The sequence below is a fragment of the Eucalyptus grandis genome, chromosome 4, assembly GCF_016545825.1.
Source record: "Eucalyptus grandis isolate ANBG69807.140 chromosome 4, ASM1654582v1, whole genome shotgun sequence".
In the NCBI taxonomy this organism is placed as follows: domain Eukaryota; kingdom Viridiplantae; phylum Streptophyta; class Magnoliopsida; order Myrtales; family Myrtaceae; genus Eucalyptus; species Eucalyptus grandis.
In genome coordinates, this window is record NC_052615.1 from 29,360,826 (window position 1) to 29,370,166 (window position 9,341).

A 9,341-nucleotide genomic window follows, 5' to 3' on the forward strand; every position below is an offset into this window, starting at 1 on the left:
AAAATTCCAAACAGATATGTGATTATTTCATGTAAAATCCCAAACTTGTACTGAGTAGAATTATTCCACGTCGGTGTGTGTTTTGTAAGGGGTGCATGATAACCAGTAATTTTATTCCAGAAATAATTTTTCTATTTCAGATCTGTTTTTTGGAATAAAAATCAGTTTGATAAACTTATTCGTTTTCTATTTCTGGAATAGATTTCTATTCAGAAAATGTTTGTAATAAATCAGAAGTAGAAATTTTTACTTCTCTATTTCTGGAATATAAATGAGAAATAAAAATTTCTCATCGTTTGTCAATCGGTCCTACATTTTGCCAGCGACCCACCGTCCATCGGTCGCCCGCCGGCCGCCGGCCTCCGCCGCCATCCGCCGGTCCGCCGTGCGTCCCGAAAGGAAGGAATTTTATGTGTCGTTATCCAAACAAATTTCGATTTTTAAAGTAGAAATTGTGTCGTTATCAAATTGTTATTTTTACTTAGAAACTGTTAAAAAATCATAATCGAATTTCTGGTCATTTTTTCCAGATTTTCAGATTTTCCAGATCTTTTAGATTTAGATTTTCCAAATCTTCCAGATTTAGATTTTTCAGATTTTTATTTTCCATATTTTATTAGTTTTTTTAGGAATTTTTACTACCTTTTTAGGGTCTTTGTAGCAACTATAAAATGTTAGATGTCTCATGTAAATATTCATTCTCACGGAGAATTAAAAACTCAAAGTAATTTCTCCTAAAATTCTTCATGGTATCGAGCATGATGCTGGACCATTCTCTTCTACCTTATTTCTGAGAGTTTCCACCATGAAAAAATACCTAGAGCTGCCATGGCAAGTGAGGTTGAGTGAAACCTCAAACCTAGAGCTCAGAACTCTCCTCACATTATCCAACCTATCAATGTATCCGAGAAGTGGAACTCTTCTCATCACCGGTCATAAACTTACTGGTCACAACTTCAATCAATGGTCCCATTCTGTCATGATTTTCGTTTGCGGAAAGGTAAAGAAGATTACCTAGCTGGAGGTGCCGTACAACCTAGACGCGAGCCCAAATTATCGGAACATGGAAGGCGGAAAATAACATGGTGATGTGCTGGCTGCTGAATTCAATGACAAATGAAATAGGGAGAATTTCATGTACTACAAGACAGCAAAGGAGATTTGGGATGCTGTTCATGAAACTTATTCAAAAAAGGATAAACCTCAGCCATTTCGAGATCAAGGCATTCTCCATGACCTAAGGCAAGGGAATCTTCTGTCCTTGATTATTTTAACCAACTTATCGTCATTGGTATCAACTTGACATGATGTAAGATGTGATGTGGAGTTGTCACGAAGATAGCAAGTGGTACAAGCAGATTCAAGATTAAAACGCATCTACAAATTTTTGTTAGGCTTGAATCAAGAGCTTGATGAGGTATGTGGATGAATTCTGAGCATAAGCCCTACCTGAGTGTACGTGAAGTTTTGCTGAGGTCCACGAAGTGAAGTTTTTGATTCAAGATGAACATCTCACAAATTTTTAAAGGCTTGAATCAGAGCTTGATGAGGTATGTGGGCCAAGGTACAAAGCTACAGTGTACGCGCTAAGGTGACTTGTGAAAGGGCTGATGTAGTTCTTCAAACAACCAGACCAATCCAACAAATTCTGCTCTAATAGCTCGAGGATCTCAACCATCCTACGGTTGAGGCACTCAATCAAACAGCAACAACCAGCGAAGGGTGGTTGTCCATGGTGTGATCATTGCAAACGAACGGGTCACACAAAAGACACATGCTGAAAAATTCATGGTCGGCCAGATGATTGGAAGCCATTAGCCTCACATCCTACTCAAAATCGAGAGAGAAGCAACGTAGTCCAAACAAACAATCGCTGGTAAATTCAAGTCCCTTCAACAAAGAGCAGTTGGAGATGCTTAAAAGCTGCTACAAGAATCAGTTCGAAGGCAACCCATCCGAAAGGGTTAGTACAGCAACGATAGCTCAACGAGGTAACTCTCTAAATGCCTTTAGTGCTAAACAGGAGAAGATCACCTCTTGGGTTGTAGACTCGGGAGCATCCGACCACATGACCGGAGATATCATGATGTTCAACGAGTACAATCCATGTCAAAATGGCACTAGTGTTCGAATTGCTGATGGTTCTTGCTCAAAGGTGGCTGGTGTTGGATCGGTGGTTATTTCAAAAGATATAACACTGAATTCAGTATTATTTATTCCCAAACTCAGCTATAATCTTCTTTCCATCAGCAAGTTAACCAAAGATTTAGGCTGCATTACTAAATTTTTCCCACACTCATGTGAATTTTCAGGTTTTGGATTCGGGGATGACGATTGGCGTCTTGAGATGGATGCGGGTCTCTACCTTCGCGAGTTAATGCCTCGAATGGAAAAACAAGAAGATGTCATGTGTAGCATCCCGTGCTAAAGAAGAGAGTGATGTAAGATTGTGGCACTATAGGTTAGGTCATCCAAATTTCTCGTATTTAAAAGGTTGCTACCTTCTTTGTTCAATAAAGATTCAATAAAACTACAATATGAGGTGTGTCAATTATCCAAACATACTCGTAGTTCATATCCTTTGCAACCTTATAAGTCTTTTCATCCATTTCACATGATTCATAGCGATATTTGGGGACCTTCTCGTGTCAATAACATTTCTGGTTTTAGGTGGTTTGTTACTTTCATTGATGATCATACAAGACTCACTTGGCTGTTTCTAATGAAAGAAAAATCAGATATTGGCCAAATCTTTCAAACCTTCAACCTAATGATCCAAACCCAATTCAGCACAAAAATCCAAGTTTTCAAAACGGATAATGGGAGAGAATACTTTCACTCACAACTCGGGTCATATCTAAATAGCCATGGTATCATACATATTAGCTCTTGTGTAGAGACTCCACAACGAATGGAGTAGCGGAGAGGAAAAATAGGCATCTTTTGGAAGTCGCTCATTCTCTTATGTTAACCACCCATGTTCCTAAACATTTTTGGGGAGAAGCAGTGTTGATAGCTACATATCTCATCAATCGTATGCCTTCCCGTGTCCTAGATTTCCAAACACCATTTCAGAGTCTATTTTGTATTTACCCACATATTCGTTTTGCCTCACATATCCCACTCAAAGTATTCGGTTGCACAACTTTTGTTCATATAAATCAGCAACATCGTAGCAAACTAGATCCTAAGTCTCTCAAATGTGTGTTTCTAGGATACGCTCCAAATCAAAGTGGATATAAGTGTTATTGCCCACAAACAAAGCGTTTTTATACCACCATGGATGTTACATTCTTTGAGCACCAGCCCTTCCACTCCAAAAATACCATTCAGGAGAGTTGTGAGGAATATTATTTTTGGGACACTTTTCATTCACTCGGGTCACAACAGACAAATACCCTGCTTGTCTTCCGAGTCTACCCATTCAAGATGCTACACAAGACAAAAATAAAGAGGTAATTGTCTACTCTAGGCAGAAAACTCAAAAGGGGTTGGAGGACCATATTACATCAAAGCCGCCCAAGAGAGAGACTGAGTTCAAGACCCACAATGGATGAAGGTAATGCTCCTATAAGCTTAGAAAATTTTGATGTACTTGATGATCTTGATCAGCCCATTGCTCTTAGGAAAGGGAAGAGACAATGCACTCAACATCCCATTAACAATTTTGTGTCTTATGAAAAGTTGTCTCCTAAATATAAGGCATTTGTTTCAACGTTGAGCAACATTCAAATTCCCAAGAATATCCAGGAACTTGCTCAATCCAGTGGAAAAAAGCGATTCTTGAGGAAATTCATGCACTTGAGAAGAATAATACTTGGGAATATACAAAATTGCCAATGGGAAGAAATTGGTGGGATGTAAATTAAGCACAATGCTGATGGTAGTGTTGATCGTTTCAAGGCAAGGCTGGTTGCTAAGGGATTCACGCAATCATATAGTATAGACTACGAAGAAACCTTCGCTCCGGTGGCCAAACTAAATTCCATTCGGGTGTTGCTCTCCCTTGCAGCTAACTTGGACTGGCCCTACATCAATTAGACATAAAGAATGCCTTTTGAATGGGGAATTGGAGGAAGAAGTCTTTATGGAGGTTCCACCGGGAATTGACACTAAAGAGAGCTTCAACAAGGTATGCAAACTCAAGAAATCCCTATACGGCCTAAAGCAATCACCTTGTGCTTGGTTCGAGAGGTTAACAAGGGTCGTTAAGAAGCTTAATTTCATTCAATGTCAAACAGATCATACAATGTTTGTCAAGAAGTTTGAAGGTAAAAGAGCAGTAATGATTGTATACGTCGATGATATAATCCTAGCGGTGACAATGTGGAGGAGATTGAAAACGAAGAATATCTTGGCAGAAGAATTCGAGGTTAAAGACTAGGTCAACTCAAATACTTTCTAGGTATGGAGGTAGCTCGATCACGAAAAGAAATTGCAATTTTCCAATGCAAATATATTCTTGATCTTTTGAAGGAAATCGATATGCTTGGGTGTAAACCAGCTGACACACCCATGGATTCTACAAATAAAACCGAGATGGAAGAAGAATGACCATTAACGGACAAAGAGAGGTATCAAAGATTAGTTGGCAAACTGATCTATCTCTCGATACTCGGCCGACATTGGTTTCGTTAGTAAGTATGGTTAGTAGATACATGCAAGCACATTTTTGAATCTTACAATACTTGAAGAAGAATCTTGGAAGAGGGCTCTACTTTAAGAAAATGGAGGAGAAACGTAGAGATATTCAGATGTAGATTGGGCTGGATCTCTCATGGACCGAAGGTTGACAACGGGTATTGTACCTTCATGTGGGGCAACATGGTTACTTGAGAAGAAGCAACTGTTGTTGCTAGGAGACGAGTTTAGAGTAATGTGTCAAGGAATATGTGAAGGCATATGGTTGAGAAGAATTTTAAATGAACTAGGATTCACTAATACCAATCCTATGTCATTATTATGTGACAACAAAGCTGCTATTGAGATTACCAAGAACTGGTTCATCATGATAGAACAAAGCATGTGGAGATCGATTGACATTTCATCAAAGAAAAACTCGAGGAAGGAATCTTGAAGCTCTCGTATGTTCCAACCAATTATCAAACAGCGGACATACTGACCAAGGTTTTATTCAGAAATAGTTTTAAGACTCTAAGGTGCAAGCAGTATGATAGACATTCATAACCCAGCTTGAGGGGGAGTGTTGAAAATCAGAATCGAATTTTCTGGTTATTTTGTTTCCAGATTTTCCAGATTTTCAGATCTTTTAGATTTAGATTTTCCAGATCTTCCGGATCTTTAGATTTTCAGATTTTATTTTCCAGATTTTATTTGTTATTTTTAGGAATTTGTTGACTACCTTTTTGGGGTGCTGTAGCAACTATAAAAATGTTAGATGTCTCATGTAAATATTCATTCTTTGGAGAATAAAAACTAGAGTAATTTCTCCTAAAATTCTTCAGAAACTCTTTTAGAAATAGAAATAGAAAAATCTATTTGTTCTAGAAACTATTTCGGAATAGAATGGTTGTCATGTGCCCTAAAGAGATCAATGATAAGGAGATTAAAAATTAATCTTAATGTCCTAATATTACTATCTAACAAAAATTGAAGCAACAATTCTTTGTTATTAAACTCGACATCAACTTTAATTAGGATCATAGATAGGCATGAAATCGGTTTAAGAACCAAACTTCTATTGCTCCGTTGCCCCTTCTTTGCCTCCATAATAGAAAGATTTCAGAAAGAATAGGTGGTTGCTCTCGGGTAATAAATGCTCACTAGATGCTTTAGATAGCAAAATTGCAGCTGCATCAGTTTGAGGGAAAAAGAGCAAGAAGATAGATGTCTCTTACCTTTCCGAGTAGACTTCTTGGAGCAGACCGGTGAATGGGATGAGATCAATGGCAGCAATCCAGCAAGCACGAGCGCTAAGTTCAGACGAGTAGGAGGAGAACACTATTGAGCAAGAGGATGGGCATGGGTGTGGTGAATCTAAGTGATAAAGAGATAAGGGAGAGAGAAAACTATTGAGTAGGAGGATGGGCATGGGTGTGGTGAATCTAAGTGATAAAGAGATAAGGGAGAGAAAACTATTGAGTAGGAGGATGGGCATGGTGTGGTGAACCTAAGTGATAAAGAGATAAGGGAGAGAGAAAACTATAAAAGCTAGGAAGACCAAGACTTTCACCTACCAAAAACAATAAACAAAGACCAAGACTTTCAAGAATGCACATAAGTGGTTAGAGGAATCAATAGAAAGTACTTTGCGTCCACAAGTGCTTGTCTTGTAATGGTTGGACAATATCCTCAGATATTTGTAGTTTCCACAATCATATATTTGTTCATGTACATAAATCATAAACTTAAGAAGACCAAGACTTTTTATAGACAAACTACAAGTCATCAGAGATGGCTAACTTTCTCTATTCAAACGGAAAACAAAAGCACGTGCTTTGAGCTAAACAAGAAAAGGGTCAGGCACAACAACCACACCAAACAATCCATTAAGCAAGTTGCTTTGTTTCACTCTAGCAATGGTAAAGGAGTTGCAAATAACCATCTAACAGTATGATCTACTGAAATTATGGTCTATGCATAAAGCTCATGAAAAGGAAAATCGTGTTCAAAAGGACTAGCATTCTCCTATTAAGCGGCTCCCTACCATTGACTACTATCTCAGCACCCTTCAGCAGATCATTGCCACCCTCTTGCTGCGAATTTTTAGCACTGCCATTGCTGCATATAACAAAAACTCAAGAAGTCCAAGACTTTCCAAGACGCAAATTGGCTTTGTTACTTCACTTTTCACATGTTTTTTTCCTCGTTTGAATAAAATATTATTTAATAATCAGCATTGATTGTTGTTCTCTTGCTCAAAATCAACAATAATGTTCGTCTCACTTTTTTCATGTTTAATCATATTTTAATTATTCATTCATTTATCTCTATGGTACTTGTCTATTAGAATTATGTCTAGATTTTTATGTATCTGATCAAATATAAGCTTAATAAAAGCAAAAGAAAAGCTAAAAAGAAAAAACAGCAAAAAACTGAAAAAGAAAAAAGAAAAGAAAAGAAAAGAAGGAATGGGGCAAGGGAGAGCACCGCCATTCCCACAGCCACTGTGATGCCGTTGGCATCAGCACCACGCAAGGCGACTCATTCCAATGCTGTTGCCACCATTGCAGCCGCGAAACTAGCCGATCAACCATCACATCCAATTACCTTTAATTACCTAATGATTGGTGTAACTTGATCTAGAGGGGAATTCACAACATAAAGAATGAATTCTAGGATTCACGATTTCTCACTTGCGTCGTCAAAAGTTGGGTTCCATGTGAAGTCCACCTCATCCAACAGGTGAATAAACCTATTCTTAAAGGCTTGACTACCTAATTGAAACTAGTAAGTTCTTAGCATTTATTTTTAATTTTAATCTTTAAAGGATGAACAACCAACTACACCACCAATAAAACGAGGGCTGATATTTTACAATCTCAAAGCATGATGGGCAAGCTGAGAAGAAGTCAACATATTGCAGTGAAGATTTAGCTCAATATACTCAACTTCTTTACCTCAAAGAAAGCAACTTTCATCCATGCACTATTGTCCTATATGAGAAAGCGGCACCCACATTGGCCCAACAGAAAGCGCCAATAACCACTTCAACCGAACGAAGACCCCACCAGCCACAAATGCAAGTTTATAATTCACTGCACAAATACATACGGACAGCAAGCTACTAGGACAACTTAAGCACGCTTCAAGCATCACAATGTGACAATCCAATATGAAATCATAATGAATCAAAGACGTCACTTTCTTACATGGATACACATACCGAGGAGGTCCACAATGGCTTCTACTTGACTCAAATCAGGGCAACATGTAATACCATCATTTTTTATATGTTTAAAGCCTTGAATTGCCCCAATTTGATGGAAAACAAATGTAACATCAATGCGGCATCTCTCTATATGTTCACACAACTAGAACACTACCAAAATGATATTGAAATCCTCACAATCCCCATGTGAACAAAGCAGCCAGCAAACACCCTTATTATATTTAAGGCTGGAAACGATGACAATTTGATGAGCCATCAATATCCACACATGCCCATCTCACTATGCATATTTATGCACCTCAAGGACTATGTATATAAAGTCATACGTAGGTCATCCGTACCAGAACTTCTCACGTCCAGCAGCATAGAGGAGTAATACCATGTACATCTTCAACGTCAGTTAACACAGCAAATGCACGCATGAACAGCGAACATCAAATGCACGTGACCCACATTTGACATACTAAAAGCACACATAATCGCATTTCTATCAACTTTATACGAGAATGCAGTAAGAGACGAGCAGTGCAACTTCAATGGGACATCAAAACGTTGGTAAGCAGAATGCAATAGGAATTAACTATCTATGACTGAGTCAGGCATTCTGTCGAACAGTTAAAACGCCTCCCGTTAAAGAACTAATATACGCCATCTTCAAGCAGCGATTCGCATCAGTTATTACCATCAGCAACAACCAAGGTCCAGGACATCAACAGAAACCGAGAAGGAAGAAAGTCGATGAAGAAGCCTCTCCTCTGGTAAGCGATCGAACGGCGAGGAGCCGAGTAGAAGGAGCCGTTGTCGTGGGAGCAAAGGCCGAGAGACGTCAGAAACTGAGCTGGAGCTCTGCCGAACTCAGTGCTCTCGCTAAAAATTCTTCTTCCACCATCTTCCTGCGGCTTTTGTTTTGCACTGAATCCTTCGACAGAAGTTGTCTTTTGGTCGACTCACCGTATGGTCCCATAAATTGTTGTTAGGTTATGATGATGACTCATCGTTATCACGCTAGAATATGGAAGGAGAGGGAGTTATAAAGATTACGAAGCCTGTCATTAACTAAATCTAAAGAGAGCCATTGTAATAACTCATTGTTCTCCATACCTGATTGTGTGTTTTCGCACGTAATTAGACCATAAATTTCGAGCTCATGTGAGCCACGTTGATATCAAGTATATTATCTATCATTTTTTTCTTAATACGAAACTAGATATTTCGAATAGCCCGCACTATATTCGAATGCAAAACATACTCATTCATCCAAGTAGGCTCGAGAGCAAAAGGAATTGTTCATCGAGCTTAGCTCAACCTAGCCCAAATAAGGGAAAACAATTGGGCAAGCCTAGGGCCATGACTCTTCTCTTAGAGCTCTAAGCTACCAAGACTCGCTCGACATTGTTTTATTGTTTGCCGAATGCACGACTTGAGCGAGTCTGGGCTGATATTGCTAGTATAAACACCTAGAGGGGGGGTGAATAGGCGCACAAACAAT